The sequence below is a fragment of the Sus scrofa genome, chromosome 10 (assembly GCF_054392235.1).
Source record: "Sus scrofa isolate SSC_HxYL_T2T_F1_AM1 chromosome 10, Sscrofa_HxYL_maternal_Yorkshire_Landrace_v2.0, whole genome shotgun sequence".
NCBI lineage: Eukaryota > Metazoa > Chordata > Mammalia > Artiodactyla > Suidae > Sus > Sus scrofa.
Window position 1 is genome coordinate 9,308,716 of NC_139392.1, and position 24,802 is coordinate 9,333,517.

At 43.5% G+C, this 24,802-nt stretch overlaps 1 protein-coding gene and 1 long non-coding RNA gene across 51 annotated transcripts in view; both read right to left on the reverse strand.

Annotated features, from left to right (window-relative positions):
• The window catches only part of ESRRG (estrogen related receptor gamma), a 663,361-nt gene that overhangs the window by 95,501 nt on the left and 543,058 nt on the right, over window positions 1-24,802 (reverse strand). The window lies entirely within an intron of this gene.
• On the reverse strand, window positions 9,882-13,753 carry LOC146398781 (uncharacterized). The gene is made up of 2 exons (XR_014817323.1): window positions 13,641-13,753; window positions 9,882-13,240 (listed from the first exon to the last, which is right to left on the reverse strand). It is a non-coding gene; the product is annotated as an uncharacterized LOC146398781 (long non-coding RNA).

Genomic DNA, 24,802 nt, shown 5'->3' on the forward strand with positions numbered 1-24,802 from the left:
TTATAATAAACCAATGACAGCAAGCAAAGTTCCTTCCTGAGCTCTGTGAGCCATCCCAGCAAATGATCAAACCCGGGGAGAGTCATGAAGGCCACGGGAATTTGTGTGCTGCTTTCTGGCTTAAGAAGCACTGCCCCCGACCTTAGCTCACCTGATTCTCATACCCACTCTAAGAGCTGGGTACCCACTGTTTCCCATTTTACAAAAGAGAAAATGGGGGCAGACTCAACGGACCCCAGTGTGGATTACAGGTGAGCCCTTTAAAGTCGGTACATGTGGCTGCCTTCCTCACACACAAGGGACGGCCTGCATCCCAGCATTATATTGAAGGAGAAGAAATCAATTAGACAAAGAACTGCCACGGAAATAAGCTGGTATTTTTCAGGCTGCTCAATCTGAATGAATCAGAGTCACCATGCCGTCGCAATTAACGTATGGGAGGCTGCAGTCATCTATCTCCTTTTCCATTGTTGCTTGGCTTTTTAACTAAAATGGACAGTCCTTTATTGTCAACTGTGATTTTTTTTTTTTTTAAAGAGGTGGAAAGAAGAAGAAAAAGAAAATGAACAAAATCAATTAGTGTTGGTGGTGAATTTCATATATTTGAGGCACAAGTTTACTGTTTAATTAAATGGAAATATGGACCCATTGTTTCAAAGACATTAGAAGACAATTCCAACACGGACACAGGCCCTCCCAACGCCACAACCTTGTCTTTTAATCTGGAACACCTATGACAACCAGGCCAAGCGGTGACTAAGACCGGAGGCTGACAATGGCCAATTGTAAATACCTATCTGCATTCTAATTATCCCCCTAAAAAGCCAAATAATTACATGCCAACCACTTTGTACCTTTCTATAAGGTCTGAGAATTATCTTGTTTAAAGTCATTCAATAGAGTTCACAGATTTGAAATCAAAAGTAACTATATGTAACTCGGAAATGAATTCCCAGTGAATAATTCTAGGGTTTCTTCTACTCACACTGAAAGAAACTTAGCAGTAGTTGACAACAGATCAAATCCTGACACACAAGGGAAACTTCTTTTTTTTTTTTTTTTTTTTTTTGTCTTTTTTCTATTTCTTGGGCTGCTCCCGCGGCATATGGAGTTTCCCAGGCTAGGGGTCTAATCGGAGCTGTAGCCACCAGCCTACGCCAGAGCCACAGCAACGTGAGATCCGAGCCGCGTCTGCAACCTACACCACAGCTCACGGCAACGCCAGATCCTTAACCCACTGAGCAAGGGCAGGGACCGAACCCGCAAGCTCATGGTTCCTAGTCGGATTCGTTAACCACTGCGCCACGACGGGAACTCTGGAAACTTCTTAAAACTGGTGGAAGGAAGCACTTCCTGGTGGTGGCATCGTGACTTTAAATTTATGAAACTGGGTCAAACCCTGGCTCCATCACTTCCCTGATGTGTGAGCCTCATCTCTTTGGGGCCTTAGCTTGTTCATTTGTAAAATGGGGATAAAACTAGTATTATCTCCCAGACACGCAATGGCAGAAGGAGATGAAGAGTTTCAGAGACATATCAGCCATTGTCAGTATTCACGTCTGCATTACAAATACACTTCCCGGAGCTCCCGACTGTGGCTCAGCGGTTAACAAAACTGACGAGGATCCATGAGGATGCGGGTTCGATTCCTGGCCTCGCTCAGTGGGTTAAGGATTTGGCGTTGCCATGAGCTGTGGTGTAGGTTGCAGACTCGGCTCAGATCTGGTGTTGCTGTGGCTGTGGTGTAGACTGACAGCTGTAGCTCCAATTGGACCCCTAGCCTGGGAACCTCCACGTGCCACGGGTGTGGCTCTAAAATGAAAAAAAAAAAAAAAAAAAAAAAAAAAAAAAACCCAAAAACAAATACACTTCACTATCCTTTAGACATTGTTTTAGTTTTTCAAATTTTTATCCTCCAATTAATGCCTTTTAGGGACAATAATATTACTATACCTTTTTGAATACTCTTTCAAGTAGGAGGTTTTTTGGTTGCTGTTTCTTTTCTGGCCACCCCGCAGCATATGGAGTTCCCAGGCCAGGGATCAGATCCGAGCTGAAGCTGCAACCTATGCTGTAGCTAAAGCAATGTCAGACCCTTTAACTCACTGTGCCAGGGCCAGGGATCGAACCTGCATCCTGGCGCTGCAGAGAGGCCAAAGATCCCGGTAACAGCAGGAGCTCCAAGTAGGAATAGTCTGAGGATAGCAAAATGTCCACAAAAATATATTTGCTCAGTGATACCATAGGTCCTGTTATGCAACCAGCCATCCAATCAAGAAGGAAGACCTCCAAGAAACTGTCTTCCAACACTCCCCCTTCCAAGACTGGTCCTCTACCCCCATCCCAGCAGCTGACCTGAGCACTCAGCATCCCGAAACCGACTAATGAAATGTGATCATTCCGTTCACCTAAAAGTGAAGTGGAAAAAACTGACTGGTCGTAGCTGGAATCACGGCTCTAACGCTTGCTCGCTGTGTGATCTTTGCACAATTTGCCACCACCTTTGAGTCTCATTTTTTCCTCTTTCGTAGAGTTAGAGGAATTAGAAAAACAGCATTTCTAAAAGGCCTAGCATTGTACCTGGCACAAAACAGACAATCAGTAATATTAATTCTCTGTGACCTTTACCTAGTTCCTTCCTAGGAAGGCTGAACGTAACATGTAAAGGAAGAAAAAATTGCAAGGCAAAAAGAATTAGTCTTTATTGGTAGAATTTCAGGACTTAGTAGTGTCTTAGTAGAGAAGGTATTTTGAGACCTGGGGCATTTGTAGCATCTGTCACATCACAATAGGCAACCACTTAATCCGTGCTGCCGAGAGTAGACTATGGCTAGAGGTGATGTTTCAATAAACTCCTCTAGGAAAAATCCTGCAAGTACTTGTGTGAGAGTGAGAAATCTACCTCCCCTCCTTCTAAGAAAAATGAGAGGGCTATTGTTTTCTAGGCAAATGTTTGAAAAGGCATGGTTGAAAAGAGAAAAATAACGTGATTACCACCAAACAGTATGTAGCAAGTTTAGTGAGAGAAAACATGTTTTTTGCCCCCCCCCCGATGGATATTATTACTCAAGAAGGCTTATTTGATGTCTAAAATTCGCTCATCCTCGTGGCACTCAGCTCTCATTACTTTAGGAACTCAGGTTAGCTCAAAAGTGACAGGATCACGACACATCCAGAAAGAGGAAACCCTGATTCGGCACAAATGCTGGAGTCCAAAAGCATCTGTCATAATCGAACTTATTTACTTTTCCACCTGATAAAATATAGCCTGGAAATTCATGGAGAAGCCGGTACAGTAAGAACTTGTTTAAATTGTTTCAGAGGGCTGAATTTCAAATAATTTAAGAAATAAAGCCCTCGTACCCAATGTCAAATGTCAAATGCATAAAACGTCAATTGCTTGGGAAGAGGGTGCAGCGCAGATTTCATTCCTATTATGCTTTTAGCACCTTTCTTCTATTGCTGGAGACAAATAAATTTTGAGAGAGCCTAATTAGCTGTCTAGTCGGGTACGACTCAGTGAAAAAGCTAAGGGCACTCCTGGCTGGGTTTTGCCCAACTTCGGATTTTCTTAGAATGCTGAATTTCTGCTTCAACTGCCTCCAAGCCCTTGGGATCCAGTGACAATTTTATTTTCTGCAACGCCAGATTATGAAAACAATTACACAAAGCATCGATAGCGTTTCTTTTCCGCATAATTCTGGCAGACACACGGTGGAACAGTTAAAACCAAAAATTCCGTAGCAAGTTAGCTGTTTTCGCAGTGTGGGGAGAAAGACAAGGGTTTATTGCCACGTTTCATATGCATTATTTTGACGCTTGCGGCCCCCAAGCCAATTCACAGAGCAATCAGGGATTACCCGCCACTCCGTTTTCTCTGGAGAAGAACGCAGTTCTTACATTGCTTCAAACCTGTACAAGCCCCATCCCTGGGGTCAACTGGCTCCCTGAGAAAGTCAGATGAGGAACAACATAAACCACATTTACTGCTCTAGTTTTCCCTAAATGCTCCAGGTAGCCGTCACTTTACCCTGTGTACACCGCATTCCATTACTGCCCAAAGTAATAAAGACTTCTGTCACTGCGAGGGCTTTTCATCTTCAGGGCGCCTTTCTCCTCTCCTGATAAGACTGCCAACTCCACTCTCAGTAAATGAGCTCATGTGAACACTTTATTTTCAGTGCGTGAAAACAACAAGGGCCACTGCCCGGCTTCGGAGATGGAGAGGGTGGTGCTCTGTCTTCAAAGTCAGAGGAGGAGGTTTGAAAGGGATTGACCCTGACCCGGCGAGCCTCCCTTGCAAGAAGGAAGTTAGAGCTGAGCCATCACACGCCTCCTCCTCCGCTGGCCTCGCTTGTATTTTCCAAAGCCTGAGACTCTGGGGCGGGCCGGGAGGGACCGAAGGAGGGAGTGGGAAAAAGAGCAGCTACCTCTAAACCAATTTCTGTTTGTGAACATTAAACATTTGCATTCGCTTTGGCCGACACGGCTGGCCCATATCAATGCCACCACAAAGTCTATGTAGGCTGAACATGTCACATGTGGGACAGATGGCTGAACCGTCACAATGCAGTCAATTCTGAAATAAGTGAATCGCGGCTTAGGCTTCCTCGTCCAAACAGTAACTAAATTTAATTTTTTTGCAATCAGTGGCATATGTTTGCATCTGTGTACTCTACGACGTGGGCCAAATCTGATCTGGCCACAGCATCCTGAGTACTAAGGCTATGTAATTCCTAGGGTTAAGGGTATTGCGAATACCAGAGGGGTGCAGGTTAACTAACTAAGAATATATGTTGCTTTTTCCGTCTCTTGGATCTCGACCATGTTTGCATAAAGGTGAGAGCTGCTGACCAGCTAGAGGATCTTCTCTATTGTATTTCTAAAGTGCTTAAATTTGCCCCATCTGAGGACAACAGTAATAACTGTTCTCAAATGTTTCAACTTACCCTACCTAATAATAATAATACAAGGAACACACTTAGCTTATGTAATTTCTTAGCTTATGTAAAAGGGATCAGTTTTATCTGTCCGCCTCACTACACTCACCCAATTCCATTTATTCAAGCATGTAAAAAATGCTCAGTATTATGTGCCAGGCTCCACGGTAGGCACAGGGGTCAACTTTCTTCCAGGGCAGAAAACAGATAGATAAGTACAGCTAAGTAAAGTTTGTTTTCCAGTAAAATCATGGGCCAGACCTTAGAAGGAACATAAGGAAGAAAACGTAGGTCCAGGAAGGTCCTTGGGTATCACTGAGTTGAGGTGTCGAGGTGCACGGGCGGATGAGGAAGACGGAAGGACATTTTCGTCACAGAAGATAACTGAGGCAGAGAAGCAAGGAAAAACAGGATCTGGGGAGTTCCCGTCACGCCTCAGTGGACGAATCTGACCAGCATCCATGAGGACGCGGGTTTGATCCCTGGCCTCGCTCAGTGGGTTAAGGATCTGGCATTGCTGTGAGCTGTGGTGTAGGTCTCAGCCGAGGCTGGGATCCCACGTGGCTGTGGCTGGGGCCAACAGCTACAGCTCCAATTGGACCCTAGCCTGGGAACCTCCATATGCTGCGGGTGTGGCCCTAAAAAGACAACAACAACAACAACAACAACAACAACAACAAAAACCCGCCCAGGATCTGAAACTGTGCTACCCAACATGTGGCTATTTACATTTCAACATAAACGAAGGAAAATCGAAGCTTCCGTTTCTTAGTTCTACTTGAGATATTTCAATTATTCCATAGTCCACTGTGGCGAGTGGCTACCCTACTGGGTACAGGGCATTTCCATTCTTGCTGAAAGTCCGACTAGACGAGGCTGATTTGGGAACAAAGACTTCTGCGGAGTGACAAGCTGCAGACATATGAAATGCAGACAGGAACCCGGTCCTGCAGCTCCTAAAAGGCCTCTCCAAGGAGTGGAGGCATTCGCTCGCGCCACGTGAAGAGCCGCAGATGAATTTAAGCGGCGGAATAAGCGGTGTGGGAAAACGAGGACACGAGAAATGGGACGATCTGATCAGATTTGTGCTTTAGAAAGAACTGCATTCAAGCTACGGTGTGGAGGGTGGTGGGCACGCACATGCACACACACACACATTCCACACACACACGCAAAGAGTCCGTACACATATACACCAATCGTAAATGCTTTTCGCCTCCCTCCCTCTTACTTTTCAATGAGCAACGACAATGACAATAATGAGGGCTAGGCGTTCCTGTTGGGGCTCAGCAGGTTAAGGACCTGATGTTGTCTCTGTGAGGATGTGGGTTCAATCCTTGGCCTTGCTCAGTGGGTTAAGGATCCGGTGTTGTCACAAGCTGTGGTGTAGTTCCCAGAGGCAGTTTGGATGCTGGGTTGCTGTGGCTGTGCTGTAGACCTCAGCCGCAGCTCCAATCAGACCCCTCGCCAGGGAACTTCCATATGCTACAGGTATGGCCATAAAACGAAAAAAAAAAAAAAAAAATAACGAGAGCTAACATTAAGGGATACTTATTGGGGCCCAGGAACTGCCTCAAATATTTCACATGTATGACCTCATGAGGATCAAGGGTTGAAAGGATACCTTAGAGAAACATGTTGACATCCATGAGCCAACATTTCTATGTAATCCTTCATTTATGTTGCTTTATGGGACTAGCAATACAGAATCGTGGCTAGAAACAACTACAGAAAAACATACAGACAGGTTGAATTGATGGTATAATTCATCCTGCAAACCAAACGTAAGCCTTCAGCAGATGTCCCCAGAACTTGGGAGCTGGGCTGGCTGTGCTTGCTCCCTGCATCCACAAAGAGGTAACAGAGCATTCACGGAAGGGCCAATAAAATCCCCTCGAGTTGCGTGAATGGGAACTTCTCTACACAGGACATTCAACTGAAAGCTCTGAAAGAAGTGCTCATGCTGAAAAGGCGCAGTGTGAAACGTGAAGACCTGAGGCAACCATCAGAAGCAACCACGAGCAGTGGATTCTCCAGGGACCAGCATCTCCCTTAAAGGGTGAGCTGAGGTGGCTAGATGTGGGGCCAGACCTCGACTTTGTTCATTTTCTCGGGTAGGATGCTTTACGCACCCGCCCAGTCACTTCAAGTCCTGCCGTGCCCTGCAGTAAGCCAGTGAAATAGGCTCTCTTCTTCAATGGCCAAAATCTGATCCAGGTTCCAATGGAAAAAAAGAGGCCTGATATGGTCTGGGGCCCGGATCTGCTTCCAAGGTAGACGACTTGAGAAAGCCCGTCTCTTAAAGATCCTAGACTCTTAAAGTCCCTGTCACTTGCACTGAGTGGATCAGTCCCAAAGGACTCACAGAACACCTACTGTGAGAACTTATGGCATGTACAGAAACGCCTAATTCTGACTGGTATTTTTAGGATACAGTTAAAAGAGGCAAAAGATGCAGAGAGGAAGTAATACGACAATAATTAAAAAGCAACAAAGAGTCAATATGTAAAATGACATGTTATAAGCTAAATCCTTGGGTACTATGGAGATTTGGGAATTTAGGACAAGGTGATACGTATAATGACATGGGGTTAAGAAAGGAAAACTACCCAAAGGCAACTATAAATCAGGTCAGGAAGGAAGCACTGGGGAACTAAACATACTATATATATTACACTGGTTAACAGTGAATTCTTTCTGACATATTTTATAATGAAACTACAATCAAAGACTCTTGAAATCCAAAAAAAGAAATATGAGATAAAGCATATTAAAGCTAGTATGGGTTAAGTCATTTTTAAAGAAAGAGGGTAAAAGCACATTAGAAATTACATGTCTTAACATCTCACAGCAAGAAAGAGAATTTTACATGGCGTGCTTTCCTTATAATGTCTTAAAACTTTGCTATTTACAAATTTTAATATAATTAATGAGATGTTTATAATGCGTAATGCTGAAAACCCTCCGATCTAACTAATTTTTAAAATGAATTATTCCACTTAACAAGGGGAAAAAAAATGCTTTCGATTTTTACCCACATGCTACAGTTCTCCAAGTATTCCATATTTTCAGCTATTATCCCTTTCTTACAAAGAGCCCACTTAATAATGTTCCCTCTAACAACCTCATTTATTTTCCAGAAAATTAACTCAGTTTCAACCCTGATTAATGATTTCATCTAAATGAATCAAATTAAAAATTGAAAATTATATTTCAAAAGCCAAAGAAAAAAAAATTGACCATTTCCAGTTAACAAATGATCCTTTCAAATATTAAAAGATGACCATGAAGAGTGCGTGATAGTAATGAAATCTGGCTCGGGCCTGCTGCTTATCTGGAGTTCATGGTGGAGGAGAATTAAAGGGAAAAAAAAGAAAAGAAAAGAGAAAAGAAAGAAAAGAAAAAGGTACCCTTTGCATTTCTTAACACTGAACTCTCTTGGGAATCCAAACTGACTTCTAGTTAGGATCTGCCCGTAATCAGTGTACCAAAATAATATGAGCGTTTCCCTGCTAATTAAAACTGGTCGGGCTGGAGCTGCCCCTTAGCAGAAGGGGGATTAAGAAGTCACACACACACTAATAGCCCCTGTTAACAAAATCTAACCTGTGAAAGCACGCTTCCTGCTACCCTGTCTTCCCTATGAGGGAGAAGCAGCCCATAAGGAAAACAAGTGACTAATTAGGGCGAAACTTCTTGCCTGTTATTAAAAAAAAAAAAAAAAAAAAAAAAAATTCCACCTTGGGTCAGGGACTAGGGAGGAGTGAATGGGTGAAGATCAGAGGATTTTTAGGGCAGTGAAACCATTCTGTGTGATGCTAGAATGGCAGGTGCACTCACAGAACACTAAGAGTGAAGCCCAATGGCAACCATGAACTTCGGCAGATCATGACCCTGCAATGTAGGTTCTACTGTAGCAAAGGCATCACTCCCCTATGGGGTGTTGATGGTGGGGCAGGGTGTGCAGAGCAGGGGGAGAAAGCATATGGGAACCCTGTGCCTTCCACTCAATTCGGCTATGAACCTAAAACTTAAAAAATCATGTCAATTTGAAAAAAAAAAAGAATCCTCTATGCCAGAGTCCACTTTTGAGGTCTAGGGGACTACTACATTTATCCCAAGTCCTATGAAAGAACTTTAGAATAAGGGATCATGCAGCTTTGGGCTAGATTTCCTTATTCAATTCAATGCTTTAAATATACGTACATCAAGAGTAGCCAATGCACAATGACCAGCCTTCAGGCAGGTCTCAGACAACATAGCAGAGGCATATGCTGGGGGTACACAGGCTGCATCCTGTTTCCTTGACAGATCTATTCACTCCAAGCTTTCCCTTCTGAGTGCGGATTGTTAAAGATAAAATAGTATCTCAAATGATGAGGGAGAAAAAGCTGCTTCTGCATTCCTCCTCAATTCCCCCCTGGGATTTGGCTCAGGGAGGTCGTTAAGGGCTGCGCGGAGGCCTCCCAAGCCAGCCAGTGAGGCGGGAGGCGGGAGGCGGGAGGCGGGAGGAGGCAGCGCCTGCAGCTGCGGGCGGGGCATGCTCCGGGGATGCTTGGCTGCAACTGCCAGCTCGGCCCCGGGCCACCCACCCGCAGGCCGCCCGCCCGCCCGCCCCAGATGGGCGCCCGGCCAGGGGCTCTGCTGCGTGGAGGGGACGCCCTGGGACCGAGTCCTGGCCGACAGCCCGCGCACCCCGGCGCCGCCCTGGGGCTCCCCTCCGCACACGTGCGTCTGTCCGGCTGCCTCGGAGCCACCGCATCAGGAGCCAAGGTCACAGTCACAGGCAGAACAGGATGGTGAGAGCTCCCAGAAAACTCTAAGGAACACATTGCCAGTGTTATGGGAAAACAAAGGGGGCTGCGATTGAAAACATTTACCAAACAGCAGTAACTCTCCTGAGTGGTTTGGGTTCTGACAGAGAAACAGGACTTCAAAGTGTGTGAGCAAGGATGGACCTTTATTTAGGGCAGGATGTGGTGGGTTTGGGATTTACACGTTTACTGCAAGTTGGTGCTTCTCAGCTGCTCTCTCTGTAGTGGCTTTTTTCCCGAGGCCCTTGAAAAAGCTGTTGTGCCCACACCCCTGTGCCCACAGGTTGAAAGATTATTTCATTAATCACCACAACGTGAGGCAGGTATTACTGCCTACAATTTACAAGCGGAAAATAAAGACACAGGAAGAAGTGACTTGCATCGTGATACAAAAAAAAAAAAAAGAGTAACATGTTATATGGCTCCTTTAACTACTATTAACCTGCCAGGCTTTCTAGAGCATACTCCATAAAATTTTAGAAAACTCTGAAGTACCCCACACAACTTTAAAAACTGAAATCTATTCAAAGCCCTTACAACTGAAATGGGCCCTGATTATTAAAATGCTTTCACTTAAATAAATGCAGGATCAAAATGGTTGAATGATTTATCTAAGGTCACACAGCTAGTAAATAAACATTTAAAAAAGGTAGGAACATGTCTGAATAAATCCTGGCCTTTCTGTGCTCGGCTTCAATTCCTGGTGCTCTCAAATATAGTCATTGTTTAACACACAGTTAAGGCTATTATCCACATTCGCACAGAAAGTGCTGGCCTGGATGAGCCTTTGGCATCTGATGATTAGTGGAGAGGATGAGGAGGGCCTTGCCATGCTGTGCTTGTGATTGCTCTTCAATTACATTTGCGGGAGGAGTCTAAATGCTCATAGACCCTACCTAGCTTGTCCTGAGCCCGCCCAGACTTTGTGACTATTTAGGGACACGCCAGCTTTGGTTGTGAAACATAATACAAAGAATAAAATTTTGCTTGTGAAACCAAATATTCCTCAACACCAAATAGAGTCGTTGCACTTTTCAAACAACGAGGCTGGGATAAGAAAATCAGACCCAGGGCCAACAATAACAGGTGCTAATAACATTTTTCCATGAACCATTGTGTTGGTCTAATCCCTACTCTGACCTGGAACACTTTGGCCATTTTAATGCCAGGCCTCCTTGGATTATCTATTCCAGGTTAAATGTTCCCTAGTGGATTATTGATTTCGTGCAACTGGAGAGCTGGTCCGTGGGGGTTATTCTAAAATGGCATTAGAACGTCTCTGACAACCTGGATAAACCACGTTTTCAAAATTAGGACCCAAGGAACCTCCTAGCTGAGCACCCATCTTCAGGGTTTAAGGGAACACTGACGTGATTTTTCCTTGAGCTCAAGGTTCAGGAAAAATTTAAAAAAAAAAGTAAACCCACTGTAAATTTACATGTCTTTAAATGAATAACCAATCAATAATCTGACATTGTTTTCATTGCCTACCTGAAGAAAATGAAGACAAAATAATTTTTCAGCTGTATCACAGGTTGGCGTTAAACCACATCGATACAGCAGGAAGGAAAACAGGGGAGATCGGCTTTAATTTGATTGCTATAAATAGCAAAATCTGATAATAAAGATTTCAAAGCACCATCTTTTTATTTGAATTACTGAGTTTAGCTGCTATTTATATTAATCAGAATAAGCGCATTCATTTCTTGCTCTTACATGTGCTATTACTTAAAATCCCATTTTACTCATTATACATACTGAATGACATTTTCAAAGGAAATTATTAATCTATGTAGTTCTTAAATGTCATTTCGTTTTTGTGAATATTTCCTCTGTTCATCTTTAACACTAAACTCTGCTTTCTCTAAAATCGTAACCCCAAAACTCACATTCCACACAAACTTTTTTCCAAGTCTATCCTGTTCATCCATTCTGCAAAAGACTGACACAATCCATGAATCGACCCTAATTTTCACTGAAGTGGTTTGCAAATATTTGCTATAACTTTATTTACCTATCTGCTTTGACTGCTATCTGGATGAAGATAGATTTCTATTTAATCCTCACCATAAAAAGACACTATTGAATGCTAAGGAGACTGAATACCCCACCAAAGATCGTTCACTGCCAATCAGTTTAAGTTGAGAAATAAAATGCAAAGCTCAGTGATTCACTGACCTCAGTCACTGTCAAACTCATCTTTAAAACTCTAAGCTCTCCTATAACGACAACAGAAAATAATTTATGCCATAACATTCTGGACACATATCCTAGTCCTTGGTGGTGAAATGAGGATGTGACATTAAGAGAAAGAGTGCATATAAAATTAGGAGATTGTGGGTCTACTTTTGTCAGCTCCAGATGGGAAGACAGAAACCATACGAGGCATTTCAACGGGGAGAATTTAATACGAGAAAGTGGCTCAAAGGCTGTTGAACTGCAAGAGGGAAAAGGGAGCAGGATCACGACTGCAGGATGCTTCTGGAAACCGTGGAAGCAAAAGGAAGAGTCAGGGCTGTCAGAATCGGGAAGCCCAGCGAAGAGGTCTCAGTTGGGCTGAGACGCAGACCTCTGAGCCGCATTATGGGGCTTGAGCTCCAGTGCCAGAAAGAGCTAGAAACAGAGCCAACTGCCAGTGCCAGGGCAAAGGGTCTTTGCTGGGATGGCACTGTCAGGGATCAGTCAACAGGAAGCAAACATAAAGATCAAATTTCTTCTCTCTCCTCCTGCCTTGATTCCCAGCCCCCAGATGTCACACAGAAAGGGTAGGTTTAGAGCTGGGAGACAATAGCTTGATAAAGGGCACTAGGCTTAGAGGGCTTTCGTAACTGGATCATCAACCTCATCTCTAAGAAACAGTAACCTTTCTATACAAGTGCATCCTATGGCAATAGCAAGGGACTGGGTCACTTTCATGAACCAATAATCTGTTGCTAATACCTAGTGTTCACGGCTAACTCCCACGTTTATGTTCTTTTCCGTGGCCTGGATCACCTAAAATCTTTAGCTGTTGCCCCTTCATCTAAACATTTGTTCTTGACCTTTTCATTTTCAAAAGACCAATCAGAGCATCATTTGTCACCACATACACAGCAGCATCTTTGTGCAGGATGAACTGAATACATCTTTGGAATATACTGAAACCCTAGCCCCATGGCCTTAGGGCTGCTTTGGATCGTTACCAGGTGGACAGGTGGATGGGGTGGGGGGAGGCCTGTATGTGAGGGCAGATGAATATGTGTGTATGCTGAGGCCGTGACTGTCAAGAGAGGCATGGCACGGAACGAGGCCAGAAGAAAATGTAACGGACAAACAAGAGCTCGAACTGGAACTTGATAAAGAAGTTACTTGTTCTTGCCATTCCCTTCTTCTTGCTTCTGTTTTCTTTTGCATTCATGTCTTTGGTCAGATCCTTAACATTACAGGAAAACAGAACGATTGCCTGTGAGCCAATTTACTAAACAAATAGCAGCTGTAGCAAAACATCTGCTTGGGAAAGAGGAAATACAAACTCATAAAATCAAATGAAGGCAATGCGGTTTGTACTTGCGCAAATATGTGCGTGGTAGACCGGGAGCAGTTTGCAAAAGATGATCAGTTATTCTATTAAAAACCAAGGTGTGAAGCAGGTATTATTATCATCATCACACCGCATAACAGCCCGTGTCTGAATAAGATTTTAGAAAATGGTATATGAACACTTCTGGGGCATGAGAGGAATCATTTAATAGCACCCTTGAAAAGAAATTTTTTAAATAAAAAAATAGCATTATATCTAAAAATAATTCTATATATCTCCACCATCACCAATAGCAGAAAGATTGGTGTAATATAATTATACAAGGCTAAATAAAGTAATCATAAAAAGAGGAATGAAGAACTGTACCTGGAACTTGGGAAGGGCATTGGCATAGACCTGCCCTGTCGTTCATTAGACTCAAAGTGATTTGCTTTCTGAGATCAATCATTAGAGGACCTCGAAGAAAAATATCAAAGAAACTATGAAAAAGAAAAGGGAAAGACTGAGTGTCATCCTTCTGGGCCCACCCAGCCTGGAAGAAAAGCAAAAATCAATTTTGAGGGCTTAAGTTAAAAAAGCAAAACAAAACACCAAAACACCTTCTGAAGAAGCCATGGCTTATCTCAAAATCAGGAAAGCTGATTTTGTTTGTTTGTTTGTTTGTTTGTCGGCCACACTTTTCTGCCCTGCTCTCTTTCTTTCTCTTTGAGTCACAGAGTTGAAGTTAAAACCAAAGAAAGACATAATACAGCCCAAACCAAAAATCACATCACTGGTAGAAAGCAAGTCTGAGCGTGGTAATAAATGTCAGAGCTGTAAAAGCAAAGGCAGGCAGCTGGGTTCTTTCTTTCTTTTTTTTTCTTTCTTTCTTTCCATACTTAAAAGTGAAATACCTAGCTGTTATCTTGGTGCTTGCAGAGTCTCCCCATTGTAGATTCAATAATACAAGAGGCTTCTTATCAGCAGCTGGGGTGACTGATTGGAGCTGTGATATGTTTAGACAATGCACTGTATTTAACTGAATTTACAGATGCCCCAGCTCAGGCGTGGTAGTAAACGCCAGAGACTAATAGGAAATTAAACATGTACAATGGACTAACTCCATTTGCTCTTACAGTGTAATGTGTTTAGTTAACTTACTCATAGTCACACTTTATCTTTTTCTCTATGGATTCCCTGGGATATGTTTCAAATTGGCCAGAGATTAAATCTTCTTTTCAATTTTTTTGTTACCATTTTATGGCCGCTTTCCCTTATTATTGGCCCCTCTTTTTCTGGCAGAGATAAGCTAAACAAGATGACCTCAACCCTCCTCGCCACGACCCAATTATCAGATAGTCAGCAAGGAATGCCAGGCTACAGGATTCCATAATATTAATATTAATATAACATGAGAGGAACAAAAATCAGTCACTTATTTGAAAGCAATGGTGTATTTAACTCATTTGAAATTTAAATGTGAATTTTAATGTACCTGGTGTGTAACACATACATACAGAAAGAGAAGCGGAGTGGGAGCGGGTCATTTTGAGGATGATTTTAACTCTTCATTGGTCCCTATATTTGCTCACAAAAAACGGCTGCAAGTAGACCTGTGTCTACAGATGCTCGCAGCACAGCTTGAGGGGGGACAATGCTCTAGTACTTTCCACCTGGTTAGCAGACGAAGGTAATTGAGGTATTTGACCGTTGGAGAGATCCGCAGATGGAGCTGAAGCTCTTCTTTGAAAGAGGCTGTTCAGCGTGAACCCTCTTGCTACACAGTAGCCACTAAACCCACAGTGGTCTTGTTGTCCTTCCGAAATTGTTAAGGATTTCTACATTCATGAGAGCATGTCACCTCTAGAGTTTCCAGGAAGTCTCTAGCCTATTCCGACCACATTCTGACTCCTGAGAGAGCGAACGACAGTGCCATCTCAAGGATGACCACATCCCGACCCTCCCGTGACCCTGGCCTTGAGAAACGCGGATAGAGTCAGATGCTGAAAACAGCTGGCCACCAAGGCTGACATGAGGCTACAGGACAGCACCCTCGGATTCACTTGTTTACCTTTATCATGTGGACAAACAAAAGCATTTTTGCATCCCTCTTACTTACAAAACCAAAAGGAAACATGATGGTCCGGCAAGGTGGACAGAGTGGACAATTTCATGGCAATGGCAATTGACATGCTTCACAATCTTAAAAAATGGTACTGGAAAGAAAGAAAACACAGCACAAACCCTAAGGGGACACAGTCACACCCCGACTTGTGAGAGACCAGCCCCTGGATCCTGCCCCAAAACAGCCCCATTCTGGTGTATGGGGGACCCACGCCAGGGAGCATGGCCTTAATTTGACATCTTCTTCTCCATTCTCTATTTCCTCAATTGCCATTTTTACTGAGCACACAAACTATCTTCTCCGAATCTTGTATCTAACGACGCACATAAACACACGAACCAAACAGAAAAGAAACACGTGGCTGTGATGATCAACCGCGAAGTGCCTGAAGATCACAGTCCGTTGAATCAATTTTTAAACTGACTTTTTTAAAAAAGAAAGAATGCCCCAAATAAAAACACTAGGAGCACACACAACCACCCAAAACTACTACAAACAAAGTTTACAGAATTAATCATCCCAAAGCACGATCCCCCCACCCCGAACCCAGATCCAAATCTTATTCTGTGGAAAGAGCAAGATGGCACAAAAGGACTAATGTCGTCTGAAAATCAAGTTATAATCAAATACCCATCACCCAGTGAAACGGACTTCAGAGTAATCATTCCTCCCTATAACTGAGCAGTCCAATAAATGTTACTTCTCTTAATCAGTTCTGATTGGTATTTGCTATATGAGACACAGACAAATCTTTGACCAATCTTTAATTAGCATCACTGATGAAATATTTATTCTTTTAATTTGAATTTAGAAACCCAATAAAGCCATGTTTGCATCTTTCATCAACTTAAATATTATCCTCCTTTATTGCTTTTGTCATGACGGCAGATTCTGAAAATGTTCGTCTGCAACAATGCACATTTCATATACGCATAGCTGTCCTGGTCTCCTTGCTTTTAAGGGCAAATATTTAATATCGGCATTTGGGGTATAAATTCATTTCAGTCCTCTTGCTGAGGGGATCACGAAGGAGACTTCCTCTAAGTGTCAAGAGAGAAAAGGAAGATATTTTTAGACATCCTAAGACCTTCTTAGGAAATCACAGATTCACCTAATCACCCTAATGCTCCCTGGAGCTCCTGGTGTCCAATCCACAGAAACGATGGGATGAGACAACATGACTGGGCCGCTGTGCGTGGAATGGGCAGCAGAGTCCAGTGCCTCAACACTGGCCTCAGAGCCAGTGTTCTATTTTTGGCTCTGCAACTGATGAGCTAACACCTTTAGCTCAACCCGTCTCCCAACCAGAGGCAGTTCATGGCTCCCAAGTCTGACGGTTCTATGGGGATGGGAGCTCATTTCAAAGAGCATACATCACCGGCATACTATTAAAATCGAATGAAGCAATCAGATGGCATCTTGTTACAAGAGCACCTTTACCGATTCCACTAGGCCATAGAACACCCCTGAAATCAGTATGTCCAGAATGGTCTAGGAAAAAAAAAAGAAGAGGGTTGGATCTTCTATAAGACACACAGAGAAATGACACAGATGTCCTCCCTGTTGCTCAGAGGAGAATCCAGGACTTGAACATCTTTCCTAGTCATTGGTTTTGAGATTTCTTTCCCCTTCTCCTTGCATTCTAGAATCTCCCATACAAGCTACCTCTTTGTGACGAATCTATCACCAATGGGTCTGTGTCGGATGTTCAAACCAGCTGTGCCTGCCAATCGATGACATGGCCTTGGTAATAACCATCCACTTCCAGAATCTTCATGGTTACATTCACTTCCGAGATGATTAAACATGAGGTTATAAACTTTTTTCAGAACCTGGACCATCCTGGCTTTTGTTTGTTATTAAACACTTAAAGGCTGGCACAATGCCTGGCACATAAACTTCAAAGGAGGAGAAGATACAGCTTTGCTCAAAGAAGCCAACACTTTTCTATCCTTGTCTCTGGGAGGCCTTTGATGGAGTCACACCTTTATCTACCCTTGGTGTGTCACAGCTCTTGCTCTACAGTCTTGACCTCCCGGTGGGTGCAGACTCTAATATGTCCACGTTCTTACTTCTATCCAGAAATAACAAAAGCAACAACTGAGGTTTCATGTTTTGTCAGGCTCTGCTTTATGAAAAACATGCCAAGTAGGTAGGATCCCTAAGTCTTTCAATCAGATTCAGTAAAACAATACTTTGGGATTCATCAAACCATCGTCACTAAAATTCACTTTAGAAGTAACAAGTCCAGGAGTTCCCGTTGTGGCTCAGTGGAAACAAAACTGACTAGGATCCAAGAGGATGCAGGTTCCATCCCTGGCCTCGCTCAGTGGGTTAAGGATCCAGCGTTGCTGTGAGCTGTGGTGTAGGTCGCAGACGCAGCTTGCATTCTGTGTTGCAGGCCAGCGGCCACAGCTCCGATTCGACCCCTACCCTGGGAACCTCCATATGTTGCGGGTGCAGCCCTAAAAACATAAAATAATAATAATAATAAGCCTACTTTTTTCTTAAAATCATCTACCATGGGGGGGGGGGGAACAACAGGAGTTCCAGATATAAAAATAGCCTTGTTGTTGGGACGGGAGCCCACGTGTGTGTTGTCCATGCTGGCATTTCCTGTCAAAATCTTCATCACTTGTTAATTCTGCCAAACAAAATCTGAGCCCACCATTCCATTCGGTGGTGGCTGTCAGCTTCTATTTTGCACGTTTCGGTATTATTTAAAAGTACTTTTCCATATTTAATATACGATGGCCTACTGTACTTTTCCACCGACATTTATCACCTCTCAAGAGCGATCAGTCTCCACGAAAGTGAAGTTCACTGTCACAGAAGGGCCTAGCCCTCATTTATTTCTCTCTACAGTGTGTGGTTCAGAGGAGTGTACAAAAGCACACGTGCCTTCGATTTAAAGGTCATACATTTAGCAACAGAAATAGAAGTTATTAAAATAGACTTGTAATCCTTAAAAACATAAAGTGCCTTAGAGTAAAGTCGAGACAATGGTACCACATTCAATGTCTGTATTTCCTTTTGCTTTAGGTTCCAAAAGGATCCTAAAGATGCTGCCGTTGCCCAAATCGGAATTCTGATGGTTGGCAGGATGTAACGTTCCGTTTAGGAAGATACAGGCTTGCAGCATTCCCGTCAACAAACTTCATCATTCATCAACTTCCCCATCGGTGTAATAAGCGAATGCAGCTTACGGGGCTTGAAGGCACTTAAAGAATATTTAGAGGCATATTTTTCTTTCTCCATTTGACTTGGCTTTAGCATAAGACCACCTTAATTTCTTCTTCTTCTGAAGCTCTTGACTAATGATTACAGCAGAGCTTTAAACATGAATGTTGTTGAGGGTGGGGGGGTGGCAGCGGAGGAAAAGTGCAAGCGCCTAAAGCACTGAATGTGACTCCCCCAGCCCCCGCCTTGCCCCAGCTCTGCCACTTACCAACTATGTGACTGTGGGCAGGATATTCAAATACTCTACTTGGAAGGATATGAAGATAATAAGTGCTACTGAAATAAGTGCTACATATATAGATGCATGTAAATTTGGGGTATATATGTGTGTGTGTGTGTGTGTGTGTGTGTGTGTGTATAATCTTGTTTTGTTGACAATATTGCACACTTATCAGATGTAAATTAGTGTCTTGAGAGCATCCCATGTATCCACTCGCTTTTTCTTTACAACCCTCCTATGAGGGAAAGAACCACAGGCAACAGAGCACATGGTGGCGAAGTAACTGCCCAGATTCATTCAATCAGAAGTAGCAGAACTAGGCTCTCGCTTCTGTACTGCCACTGAGAGATGCAACCAAGATTATGAAAGGCATTGAGTCCAGAGTATGGCACACAGTAGGTCCTCGCTATGAATGGTAGGTTGTTCCTTCTCTCAGTCTCTCTGATCCTGGTGTTGCTTTTCACAGAAATCAATAGCCAGATTCGCTTAGAGTAGCCTGAAGGAGCAATTCAATTGGTATAAGGATCCTAGCAGCAAGTCACTAGATATAGAATCTTATGAGTATATCTAAATATTAAACCTACTAACAAATATAACACTTGTGCGCCTTTGCGCGCGCACACGCACACACACACACACACACACACACACACAAACACACACAGAGTTCAAGTTTGCCTCCAAAGAAAGTTCCTGGAATATCTGCTGCCAATGGATTTAGCATCAATACTGATGGAAAATGGACTCAGGTCACAAACACTATGCTGAATTTAGGGACAGGAGGGGGGTCAGTCAGACAAAAATAAAACCTATTGTCTGCCCTCCAGGTCCTAGAATCCACTGGGGGGACTCCTTTTAATAACTCACTGTAATACATTTTGTGTTATGCTAGAGGTATGCAAAAAAAAATAAAATTAAAAACTGTGGGAATGCAGAGCAATAAAAAAAAAACAATTAATTGTGGAGGAGGATTCACAAGCCTTCACAAAATAGAGGTGACTTCTTTCAAATGTCCTGGACTTGCCCAGGGGAAGATGTGAGTGAGAAGGGCATTCCAGGTGGAGTGAATGAACAAGCAGCGATACGGAGGCACGGAAAGCCTGCTCTGTGCTGGAGATCATGAGAAGGGCAAGGTGGTGAAAACACGCACTGCCCGAAGAAGGCTAGCAAGGTCCATTAGGGTCTAAGTGTGAATGGCTGCTGAGACCACTGGTAGGAAGTTTCGACTCTAACCTGTGCCGTGAGAAAGATGTTGGGAACAGGAGTTCCCGTCATGGCGCAGTGGTTAACGAATCCGACTACGAACCATGAGGTTGCGGGTTCGGTCCCTGCCCTTGCTCAGTGGGTTAACGATCCGGCGTGGCCGTGAGCTGTGGTGTAGGTTGCAGATGCGGCTCAGATCCTGCATTGCTGTGGCTCTGGCGTAGGCCGGTGGCTACAGCTCCGATTGGACCCCTAGCCTGGGAACCTCCATATGCCGCAGGAGCGGCCCAAGAAATAGCAAAAAGCCAAAAAAAAAAAAAAGATGTTGGGAACAGAAGCACTGAAGACTTACAGACCAAAGGAGATTATTTCACAGCCTGGGTGATAACAGAAAACCATCTACACTAGCATAGTGGCAAGAGGGGGTGGAGGTGAATAGAAAGAGAAGCAGTGAAAAGATCTTCTGTAGGTAGAGTCCACCAGGCTTAGGAACCGAAGAGATGGAGGGTGTTAGGGAAAGATGAATGGACACCAGGACGTGTCTGATGATAGTCGTCTATGTATGGGATGCTCTTAAGAGTGACTCTTGCCTGGAGGTCCCGTCGTGGCTCAGTGGAAATGAATCTGACCAGCATCCATGAAGATGCAGGTTCGATCCCGGGCCTCGCTCAGTGGGTTAAGGATCTGTCATTGCCATGAGCTGTGGTGTAGGTCACAGACACGGCTCAGATCCTGCATTGCTGTGGCTGTGGTGTAGGCCAGCTGCAGCTCTAATTCGACCCCTAGCCTGGGAACTTCCATAGCTGCAGTGCCATGATGGGAACAAAAACAGTTCCCATCATGGCTCAATGCTAACCAACCTGACAAGTATTCATGAGGATGCAGGTTCGCTCCCTGGCCTCCCGCAGTGGGTTAAGGATCCAGCATTGCTGTGAGCTGTGGTGTAGGTCACAGACATGGCTCAGATCTGGCATAGCTGTGTCTGTGGTGCAGGTCAGCAGCTGCAGCTCCGATTTGACCCCCAGCCTGGGAACCTCCATATGCCACAGGTGCGGCCCTAAAAAAAAAAAAAAGAAAGGAAGGAAGGAAGGGAAAAAAGAAAGAAGGAAGGATTTGCGTACAGGGAAAACAGGAGAAGAATCCTTTCCATTGTACAGGCTGTGAAATGGAAGCAGAGGAGCAGATATCTTGGGTTACAGTGAAGCGCACCTGTAGGGGGCCCACATCATTTCCCAAAATACAGACATAACACAACACACTTTGCATCCCTTTCTCCACTTCCTCTTTCTTCTACCCCTTCCCCCTTCCCTCCCCTCTTCCCTGTGGTCCAAACACATCAGCAGAGCTCAGCCCTCCAAGGCAGGAAGAATCCCCATAATCTAGCCTCCCATGTCCCACACACTCCCGTTAGTGTCACAGCCGTAATTTACTTTCCACTCCTCGGAATCCCATTATAAAAATGCAGGGTCTTCCAAAACTGCTTCGTGGAACTTATTTCCCCTAAAAGCTCAGCGATGTTTACCTCGGAGCCTGCAGCGGCGCAGTGGAGTAACTTAATAAATGCAAGTGGTGGAGACACCTTTATGTTTCCTATGCAAACACTGTTTAGAAAAGCCATTAATGGGAATTATGGGAGGCGAAAGCCAGCTAAATCCATGGGCCAGAATGAGCGGGATGACTCAACTGGCCTTCAGGGGCCTTCTCCTCTGCTGGTAATTTTATTAGAACCATTACCAGTGAAGAAATTTTTAGCTTTTCGAATTGAACTGTAAATTGCTTCTGCTTTCCATGCGATCCTAAAGGAATTTCAGGGGGAATTTTTCTTTGGTTTGTGGAGTGATTCCCTGTGGACTAGGGGAAGTCTCTTGGAAATTTCTGGGTTACTCTTGGGGATTTTTCCTGACATGGATTCTTCTTTGGAAATATTTTGGTTATTAATTTTAAAATATGTCGGAAAACTTTGTATTAAAATTTGTAGCAGGCCTCCTGTAAACATGTTTCTGTTTACAGGAGTCGTAAAAATCCTATCATAATGGCAACATCTTAACCGTGGAAGTATTTCTAGTCGTGGTTAGGAAACCCTGTGTTACTGCTTTAATCTCTGCAGTAAGAAGTCATTGTTTTAAACACACCAAAACAGTGAATGTGTTTTTGACAATTCTTCATTACCCAATTTATTTTTGGCAGAAGTGCTACAAAGGGTTTCTCTTTTTATTTATAAAAAAATATATTATTTGTGATTCTGGGAAAAAGACTATGAAACAATGTGGAAAGCACCTTAAAATGTTTGCCTTGGGGACCACTTCAAGGCTCATAGGAACTATTTGGATGTAAGGTTTATTGTGTTCAGTCATCACATCACTTATTTGATTTAAAAGTGCGTGCCTTTCGATACATCCCAATTTCAACAAAATCCTCTTACTGTTCACATCCTCCCTGGAAAACTTCAGGGTGCACTAATAATGCTGACCATTCACACCTGACACTAACACAATACTGCTAACCACCTATGGCTTAACAAAAACAATCACGTAAAATAACGCTGACCCTTCTCGGTGGCAACACATAAAATTTCTTTAACATCTCCTCGGTTGTTCCTCTTGCAGCCAAAGTTCCAACACTAACAACACCAAAATGTGGTTTAAAAGATGACAGGCATGATGAATAAACAATAAGGCCCTACTGTACAGCACAGGGAACTATACGCAATATCCTGTAATAGCCTATCATGGAAAAGAACGTAAAAAGCCAAATCTCTATGCCTCTGTATATGTGTAGAACCGAATCACTTCATGTCCACCTGCAACTAACAAAACAGTGTTAATGAACTACAGTTCAATTTTAAAAAAGGATGACACAGGGATGGGAGACCTGCTTTGAGTCTTCTGAGAACAATATCTTATTATGCTCCGAAGCTTTTATTTCATTGTTAACCTCTTCACCCACATAGGTTTCCTTGAGCTATTTCCCCTGCTCTGTCGCAAGTTTTCCCAAGAGCGTCTTTTCTTGGTTTGCAACTCCTGGAGAGTAAAAACATCACGGTTGGTGTCTCCACAGGGTCACAGTGTCCAGGCCACACCAAATTCGAAGTCCTTTCTCCCTGATTCCACACCCTGCTTTACAAAACCACACCATTTGCAGATCAAAGAGAGACGATTTATGCTTTCATCCAGCGGACGGACGCTTAAATTAAAACAGATCAGCAGTGCGGTGCAGGGCAGGTGGTTCCCACCAGCACTGGCGGCCTCAGAGCGATTAAATTGTGGTGGAGATGGAGGGCCTTCCGCTCCCATTCCCGCACTTACAGATCAAACGGTGACAAATGAGATGTTACTGCTCGTGTAAAGCAAGGCTACAATCTGTCAAAATCCAACATAATTTGTGACCCTCTGTGACATCCTCTTTCTCTCTCTCTCTCCCTCTCTCTCTCTCTCTCTCTTTTTTTTTTTTTTGACATTTGAATACAGTGATTGTACTGGAGTCAAGTCCATTTAAGTGAATATAGTCAGTTCTATCTAAAGGAATACAGCCTGTTAGCTCCAACACAGTAGCTGAATATATATCTGGTGAATACTCCAGCGACCCTTTGTGTTAAGTGCATACCATTAACAATGAATTCTGATTTTTTCCAAGTTATATAATTTGATATCTTGACAGCCCAGACACTTAAAGCACTACTATTTGTTTTAAATGGCTTTATTTTATTGTTTAAATGTCAGTATCAAAATAAAGTAATGCATACAGCCTTGTCAGCTCTAGCGCAGGGGGGGAAGTGTTTCTGTTGAGGGGAGTCTTGAAAGAGTTTGTTCTAAAAATGGACTCAAAAGTCAATTGCAATGTCTCTTGGCTGAATCCTTAAATGACTCATGAAACATATTTATACTACATTTTCTGTTTAGCTGGTGCATTTAATAAGGCACCAAAGCATAAGCAGCATAGGGAGCAGAGCATCTTAACTTACCGAAGCTGACATCATTGCCAGGTTTCAAAAAAAAAAAAAAAATCACTGACGATGGGAAATAATTGAGGATTGCTTGAGAGAACCAAGCCACAGACCAGATAAATGAGCAGACCTCTCTGTGGGCTTTAATTGCATCATCTGCTGGATTACTAGACGTGCCTTAGTCTTAAAGGAAGAACAGAAAATGTTCAAGGGACTGATTGGGGATAGTTCCTAGTAGGTTTCACTACTGGAATGACAAGGAGAATTGATTCTCTCACGCCTCCACTCCATGCAGACCTGTTTGGGGTTTATGAGCCTGTCACATTTCAGAAAAGCCATTGACTTTCTACTTCAAAGTGGCTAAAGAGCTTTCCCCAAAGACTTCTGTGGACCACAAACCTTTAGGCAGGGTAACGCCAACTTTCAGGGAAATCAGTCTGAAATAACTTTGTTTGGAGAATAAAAGTATATCTAGGCCCTTTGCGTACTTTTGTTTTAGGGTTACCCCTTCAAAGTCTCGGGCGTGAAGTGTTTTTTCCGCTGTGTAGCTCCATCTGTGGTCTACCACGGTGGGCTCAAGGTATTCCGCTCATCCCAGGTTACTTCTTTACCTCTGTGCTTTGTGTCCCCACATTGTATTTATTTATTTATTTACTTTCTTTTGGGGGGCTGCACCTGTGGCATATGGAGGTTCCCAGGCTAGGTGTTGAATGGGAGCTGCAGCTGCCGGCCTACACCACAGCCAGGGCAACACCGGATCCCAGCTGCACCCGCCACCTTACACTGCGGCTTGTGAGCTTGCAGCAATGCGGGATGCT